An 8,981-nucleotide genomic window follows, 5' to 3' on the forward strand; every position below is an offset into this window, starting at 1 on the left:
TCTCCCAGGGATTTTTTTTAACCCGAGCCCTCCTTCCTCCCTTGACCTGCTTGGCCTGGCCGGGCCAAGAGATGCACCTTCACTTTCACAAGCAGCTGAGCACAGGTCAAGCTCTTACTCAACAACATGCCATTGTGTCAATGAGCTGATTTAAAAAAATGTTAGAAGCACTTTCAGATGAATGTTACAGAAATCCTCTGTTGTAATAATGAATATGTCATTTAGCAAAAGCAATAACTTTCTTTTGGGCAAGCCAAAACTCTTAAGTTCACATTATTATTGGGGTGCACAGCGAATATCAAATACAATATGTTATAGTGGAAACTAGAAATGATAATGGAAATTAGATTACAGTGCTTGATCATGTGGCAACTGATTACTGACCAATTTCAGTATTGTCATTGAATGAGCTAAACTAGAGCCTTGTATTGTTTAAAAAATTCTGATACCAATACCATAACCATAAAGTGATACCGATATGAATACAGTACTTAATTTGATACATACTTCCTCCTTTGATACCCATCATGGAAGCATTCCTGAAGCAATCTGTGTACATTTTAAGCATTTCATTCATCAGACGCCGCAACCATGTCCTACAGCCATACCTGACATGTTTTGGTGGCATCTCTGCAACTGCCAACTCCATCAAATACACCACGCATGACTTCACCACAACATAGACAGTATGTATTGTAGTTGCAGCAGTCTTGGGCCAATCACACATCATATTCAATCAAAGAATTTTTGCAATGGTTGACTGTAAGCCAAACTATACAAATATTTTCTTTCTAAATCTGGATACAAAAAGGATTGAATGCGGCTATCGTTTGACTGAAGATAAACTTTTCTAAACATGGAGCTAGATAAAATCCTATAAAAATTACAAGAAAAATTTTGATTACTAAAATTAAAAAAATGCAAAGGCTGTTTGTTACCAATAAAATGCTGATGGATGGATCAATACTTTATCTGGGAATGAAATCATTGTGTGATTGAAAAGTTTTCCTCTAACTGCTGTGTAACTTAGCTGGAAGTCCTCTGCAAGATGAGTTGATTAACTGACAACTTTGGCTATTAAAGTTGTCAAAATAGGAGAATTTTACACTTCAATATGATATTAGCATAAAAAAATACTCAGTATCTTTAAAAACTACAGCAAAAAGAAAAAAAAAAGTAACAACCTGCACAAAGTGCTGGTACAGAAAAAGTCACTGAACACTGTCTGGTTTTGCTTCTGCAAGCCAAATTTCAGGCAGAACACTAAAGACTGAACCAAACTGAGGTCTTGTATGAGAATTTATGCCATTTTTTCAAATAGCGTCTATACTGTCAATACCATGATTAATGTATATTGCATTATGTTACACAGGTAGTATTGAAAAAGAAATGAGGCACTGATAGTTTTGACAAACTTTGTGGCTGTTTCAACTGACTGCTGGATAGAACTGGAAATCTTTTTTTCATATGAGAGGTCCCAAATACTCTAATGAGAACAAAAAAAAAAAATAAATGTCAGTGCCACTTGCAGTTAAACTCCAGGTTATGGGAACTCAAGACTGGGTCAGCGAGGTTGTTTGTTTCAGTCTAGTCTCTTGGATTACGGATTAATCTGCAGACCTTGGACAACCTTTAAGTGTTGAGCTGACCAATGAACAGTGAAGTTATGTAGGCAAACTTTCTGAGAGCCTTGTCTGTTTGGACAAAGACCATTGACAAGGAGTTGTGATATCCAGTTAAAAGAACAATCCTACTGTGGGTTGGGTAAAAGGAAATTTCCCTTGAGAAAGAACAAAATTTTCCACATTCTGCATTTAAACATGTTCATGTCAGGATATCATTTGCTCATATGCAGTTTGATTGTCCAGTAAGTCTGTAACAGGATTTTTTTTTTTACCTTCATATCAACATTCCTGACAAAATAGCACATATATGCCAGAATTATCTATTGTGAAGCTGAGCCAGAAGGGTGATGAAACGTCTGTGTGATCTTTATCGTGTACGTCTCTATAGATAGGACCAGGTGAGTGGGCTTGAAAGGGGGTCTTTGTCATGAGGAGAGGCACAGTAATTCCAGGGTCATGACCTTCTGGAGAGCCCCCCTCATTCCACATACAGGAAAGAAAGATTTGAACCCACCATCTCAGCTCTCGTCTAGCAGCTCTGTGAACTGTTTGGTATACTGGAAATATGTTTAAAGCAAAACTTAAGAGAAAACCAACATCAGATCACTGAAACCAAGAGGAATCTCTTCTTTTGCTGTCCTCATCTTGTGACTTTATATAAGGTCCGGAGGTGTGAAATTACTTGATCTTCACAAAGTATCGGTACTTTCTACCCTTTACATTTTCAAAACTTGTCACTTAGTTTTAATGCATTTGAGGGGAATTATCAAGTATTTTTTATTTTGTATAATTTCCCGCCACCCTCCTAACATCATGACTGATTTCAATCTAAATGGTTTGGATGATAACACGTGTAAAAAAATTATTTGGCCTATCAGTCAAGAGGGGAAAACTCTTTCATGGAGAAAGGATGAAGTTTGGTTAACTTTGCACAGAAACAGTCGATGGAAATGTCCTTCAGAGGGCTATTTTTATTTTTATACTATGAGTACATTGCAGAGCTTGCAGCCTTTTTTCCCCACAAGTATTTGTACTTCTACTTGAGTAAAGAATGTGTGCATTTTTGCCAGCTGTGATAAAGAGTAGTAGTCATGGCTCAGGTCAGCAAAGTATAGCAAGTTGATCCTGGTTTCATAGGATAATCTGGTTTTAGTCATTTCAAGTTTAACTGGACACCACAACCAACAATGATGAAAACATTTCAGGAATTTAAACAGCCAGCTACCCAGCTGAATCAATAATCTGTGGCCTTTACACAATAGAGGGAGTATACATTCTGCTCTAACACAGCGTCTAGTTTGCTGTGTCAGGTCAAATCATTATTGCTGTGTCACGAACGTTGCAGTCCTGTTGAACGGGGCTTTGACTTGGGGAATGACTGAGAGGCTGTTATATTACAGATGTTAAAATAGGGAGGCTATTATAGTTCTTGGAAAAAGGGCAAGACTTGAGCACAGAAGAATAGTAAAAATAGCTAAACTAAACCAAACCACCCTGAAAGCATAGACATATGGAAGAAAGAAAAAAGACGCTACAAAGATCAGTTGATTATGCCTTGTCTGAAGAAGAAACACTGAGGGAAAACAGAAATCAAGATGAATCTAGAGATGCTAAAGCAATTACTGCCGCCATTTATAGCATCCTACGAGTGCTGCGGATGTTAAATCTCAAAACAAGAGCAGAGCTGAGAGCTGTGGAGCAATCATTCAACATTCATCTGGCCCTGCTCTCTTTAAAATGATGTTGCAGCAATGAGACTGAAAAGCAGAGCAACTTTAACTACAGATCTATATCAATGTACAGCAGGAATACTGAGTTCATTTCAGCTCTACACATCCTTTTTCTCTGCTGCTCTGACTGTATACTGCCTTCTGCCGTCTCCCAGCACACACAATAGGCCTCTGTGTGCACGGCCCGCGGAATGCTGTGAGATGGCAGGGCAGTGGGATAGCCGCATGGTGAGGATGGGGGTTGGTGGGTGAGGAAGGGTGTGGAAGCTAGGAGGATGAAGGAGGGGGAGGAGGGGGGTTGGTTTGAGGGTAGGGGAAGGGGAAGAGATGGCAGTGACGGACGGAGGGTGGTGATGGGGGGGCTGACCTCTCACAACTGTACGGGTGCACAGAGGCTCCAGGGGTCTAGAGGGTGTCTAGGTTTCGGCACAGTGACCGCAGCAGAGGGGTGGCTGTGGTCCTCTGTGTACACACACAAACCGGCGATGGGAGAGCAGTCAGCACCCACCTGGGGAAGAGGAGAGGACAGGACAGACAGGCCCTGAGAGCTGAGAGTGTCTCACAATGTACACTGTCCCTCATTGAAAAAAGTCTTACTGGGTCTAGATGGTCAGGTTGTAATTAACCATAAGGGAATCATCAGAGGACGGATAAGATGCCAGTGGCTATGACATGTTCAAAGTGCATTGTTATTGTTACTATGATAAAATCACTGTTGTTGTGACAAAATAAAAAAGAGATGCCTTTAGGCAAAAAACCTAAATTTTGATGAGAAAACATATTTACTGAAAATACTGTGATTTAATTACCAGGTCAACAAGACTAAACAGTCACACTAGCGACCCCATGAGGCTGTAATGCTCATTACACACCTGAAAATGAAATTAGTCTTTTGGATGAAAAAATGCAGAAACAACTTTGCTTCTCCTGTCTTCCTGCTGGGGCAGACACTGTCAAGTTTGGCCTGAGGGCAGTGCCAGAAGAAGTGTTTTATTCTTTGTACAATGGCCATTTTAGGACATCTCAGACTTAGCTTGTCAGCCTCAGTTTTACAAAGTCAGACTTGGCTCAACTTTCAGTTGGTCAAGCAGTTCATTGTTAGCCTCCAGTGGAGGGTATCAGCTCTAGCTGTAATGCAGATCAGCTTAGGTTTTAGCTCAGCATTAACAAGCTCATTTAATGTGTTATGTTATCATTAAAGCTGCAATAACTGATTTACTTGGCGTCTTTGGAGCAGTGATGACAACTTATCGCCTTTTACAGTTTCTTTTACAGATGTTTTCTCATTTATTCAAACACATTTCACATGTTTTAGGAAGAACAATTTTTTTTTTTCAATGTTGCAGTTTTTTTGCCATGGATGTCATTTTATGGCAAATTTTCTGTTCACTGTATGACTTTACATTAAAAGATCAATGGTATTTTTTTCTGTTTGCATGAAACAGTTGATACTTGCAGTTAGAGTTTGGAGAATGTTAAGACCAAAGCGATTGAGAAAAACTGTAAGTTGATATGACAAACTTGTTAGGAAACATTTACTTTACACATCCACCTGGCTAATGTAATTCCAATATTCATTCTCTTTCAACAGCATTTTGGTCTCTACCAGTTCCTCAGGGAATATCTGACTCTGGGTGCTAAATAATAATAATATGTTTACCAGCCAGTCACTATGAGTCTGTCTGCCATTTGTTGTTGAGCAGGAAGTGTACAGTGGGTTTTTAGAGCTTTTTTGCTCTACAGCTGTCTGCTCGACCCCAAGACAGTGCAATGAGAGCAGTGAAAGTGAACCAAAACAATAAATATGTGGGTCAGACAGCTAAACAGTAAGGATATAACAATTCACAATAAACTTTCCAACAGTTTGTATTACTGCTTAAAATTTTAATCATTAAATGGTATTTGATTACCATGCTTTGAAAAACTCAAGGTAAAGACTGTCAAGTATCAACCCAAGTCTCCAGGACGGTGCAGCAGCGTTTTTTTTTTCAATTGGTGACATTATTTTATTATTAATATATTATAATTATTTCACGTAGTTATTAAAATATCAATTACACTTGCTTTAGTGTAAAGTAAAGTACTTCTGAGGCTGATGAAATTTTGGTCATTATTCTTACAGGAAAGGTAGGATTAATCTTCTGGGACTTTAATTGTCCTCAAGACAGTTACTTTAAGTCTGCCAAAGTGCAAAGTGCCAGACCAACACTTTGGACTGACTAAGCAATAGCATGGCTAAAATAATTTAATTTAAAATCTCCCTGCTGAGGAAATCTGACATAACTGCATCACAGGTAGATAAGTGGGTAGACAGATGGATAGATTAGATAGATTGATAGATAGATAGAATATTTATACCTTTACTCTCTCTCTTTCTCTCTCTCTCTTTCTTTGTGTGTGTGTGTGTGTGTGTGTGTGTGTGAGTGTGTTGGGTGAGGGTCGATTTAGAGAAGAGATGGAATTCCTTTCACCCTGGGTGGCACAGGGATAATGGCCCTTATCCTTTCATTTGAGAGATGCATTAAATGATGCATTAAATCTCTACAAGCATTTAACAGTTTCTAATAAGGAGCTTCACCTCACCACGTACTGGTCTTATTTCATGCCTTTAGTTAATATCACATTATTACCATGCAGGCAGTCTTATGTTTGAGAGTAAAGCGGATTTTAGGCTTAACTGAAACTGGAAATGGTTTAAATTAAGGTGTTTTAGCCAGTCTGTTTCTTTGGTAATGAAACATTCAATCTAATATGAGTGGTATGCTGTAGCCTGAGTAGAAAATATTTCAAGGCCCAGAGTGATTTGGCAAAATAAGCATGCATCAATCCTATGAAAATGGCAGTGTAATTTCTGTAATGTGTCCAGAACAGGCTGATAATGAGGATAAGTAATGTGTCTCATTGCTTTAAATTGCTTTAGAGCTAATAAATATCTCTCACGTTGTTCATTATCATACATTTTCTGGCATAAACTAGCAGAACTAAATTAAATTAGACTAAAGAGTGTTACTCCACATTTTTAGCCATCTCTCCTCAAGTTCTTAGATGCAGTTAACCTGTCTGTATTTTATGTTTGCTTTATGATACCAAAGTATAATTTTAATCTAATTAATCCAAACACAGTTCCAATTATTTTCAACAGTTACTACACCTTTTCCTTCCTTAAGTCCCCCAAACTGGCTGGAGTGTCTCTAAGCCAGGGCTTTATCCAGACCTCCAGATTACTGAGCCTGAATCAAAGCACCAGACCCGGTATGTTTCTTTTCCTGTGTGAGGTGGAGAGGGGGAAGAGGTTAAGTTTGTGCAGGCTTGGTGTGTGCAGCAAGGGGGGCTTTCTCACACAAGATGGAGGATGAAGGGACAAAGGTGGCATTCATTGGCCCAGGAATGGAAAACATTTTCGCCTGAAAACAGAGAAGCTACAACCGGCAGAGGTAATGCAGAGAGGCCATGGGTTAGCATGCACCCCTTAGGAGAAGTCACACGCCTAGAAATGCAGAGGAGACCACCAGAACCTAATGAGGCCTCATTTATTTGATAATGGAGATAATATCAAGTCTTCTTCTAGAGTCTACCTGTAAGTTAATACTACACAGTCTGCAAGCATGAATAAGGTAAAATGTGAATGTTTAGCATGTGTGCTACAAAACTGAACATGGGCGTGGTGGGTTATTACCTTAACTATCTGAATCAGTGGTTCCCAACCATTTTGGTAAATTGTGCCCTGACAGTCCTGTCTGATCAGCTCAAGTACTCTTTCAATAACACACCAGTTATGTTCCAAATGTGTTAATTTGAAATAATTTCAAATGGAATGTTATTGCACTATTAATATCATTTACTATTATAATATCATGTTTTATATTATATTTGTACCAGAACTAGTGGCAAAAGCTATGTTCTGCTATATTCCAACCATTTATCAATAACTTTGAGTGATCTGTTTCAACAGTTTATATGACTAATAGCTAATTATTTCAATTTTTTTAATTACTGCTTTTAGCTAGCTATTTAGTCTATTCCATTTGCTTGATAACTCATTTTCAGGCACTCAAAATTGCAATAACACCTAAATTAATTGTTACAGCTGATTCAATATGTGGATGTACTTTTAAAATCAGATATTAAATTCTATTTATTCAAATTAGTTGAGAAACTTTACAACCTTTCCATGTGTCTCCTGGCAACTGCAGAAATACCCCCTGGGTTACAAGTGCCCCTTGTTGAGAATCACTGTCCTGAATGATTTAATTGCCCTCAACAGAACTACATTGAAAAGAGTAGGAAGAAAATTAAAACTAGTTCAGAAAGTAAGACAAAAAAAAAAAAAAAGCACAAGATCAAAATTTCCAACTGATTTGCTAGTATATTGTAAAATGCTCCAACACAGTCACCCATTGTTCTACTGAGGAACATCTCTTACACACAGCAGCTGACATCAAAGACAGGAAGCCAGGCCTCAAACTCAAGAAATCACAAATTATTCAATAAATTGTGTTTGAAGCGCTGGGAAACCTGCCAAGAAAAACCCTATGGAGAGGAAGGATCTTAGACACATGACTGTGATGTGTCCTCTCAACAAAACAACTGAGTCAGAGAACAGAGACTGACCTGAGTATAGGGTCCTGGACTGAGTACGCCACCTAGGGGACAAGATAGTAAGGTTTCAGTGTGACAGTGTGTGAAAGTCACCATGGGGTGTCGCCATTTAACAGCAGTAGACAGGATTCACTAGTGAAGGGTTTTCAAAGTCTGAGACTGTGGGCCTCCTTTCAGACAAAGCTTAATTTACTTGCTTAGTTTCACTCACGTCCTGGATGCCTATAAGATCAATTTGATCCCATAGCAGGCATTCAATAATTGAGCTGAAATAGCCTAATACTGTAATAATCTCAGAATCTAGGAAAGTTAACAAAATTCTCAAAATCTATTGTATGTATAAACTTTGTCCAATTTCACATTTTTGGGATATTCTTTGTGCTCTGCCTTCTATAACTAATGTAATATTATTTCAACCTCCATTCACTGAGCCGCCCATGAAACTGTTTGGAGCCCCTCTGGGGAGGACCGCCTCCCACTTTGAAAACCTTGAAAATCTCTGCTCTAATGACAACCTGACTTATGACCTATTTACACCACTTAATCAGACTGGACAACAACACACATTTGATAATTTATACCAAACCTTACTAAAGACAAATTAAGCTGACACGCTTCAGCAAAAGCTTTGTAAAGTAATATATATAGTAGACCATTTTCACAACAGCCATTTTGACAGGAGGGTAGTTGGATAAACACAGGTGTCACTACTGATTCTAATTACAGTTCCGTTCCATCCAGTCAGTGCTGCTGATGTGCATATTGGCACCCTGGAAAAGGCTCACTTAGTATCACTGGGAACACCTGTGTTTAATCTACTATTTCATATCAATATGGCTGCCATGAAAAAGATCCATTAACTGCACAAAAAGTTACTGAAAACATAAAAATACATTGTTGATTAAACAGAAGTAAAATATATAACAGTAAACAAAATTAATAGTAACAATCATAATCCCAGGCCTTCAGTGGTTTCATTTCTGTGATAACAGTTACATGAACCTGTTTTCTGGCATATGTCCACTTG

This window comes from Lutjanus erythropterus, chromosome 6 (assembly GCF_056507025.1).
Source record: "Lutjanus erythropterus isolate fLutEry1 chromosome 6, fLutEry1.hap2, whole genome shotgun sequence".
NCBI lineage: Eukaryota > Metazoa > Chordata > Actinopteri > Lutjaniformes > Lutjanidae > Lutjanus > Lutjanus erythropterus.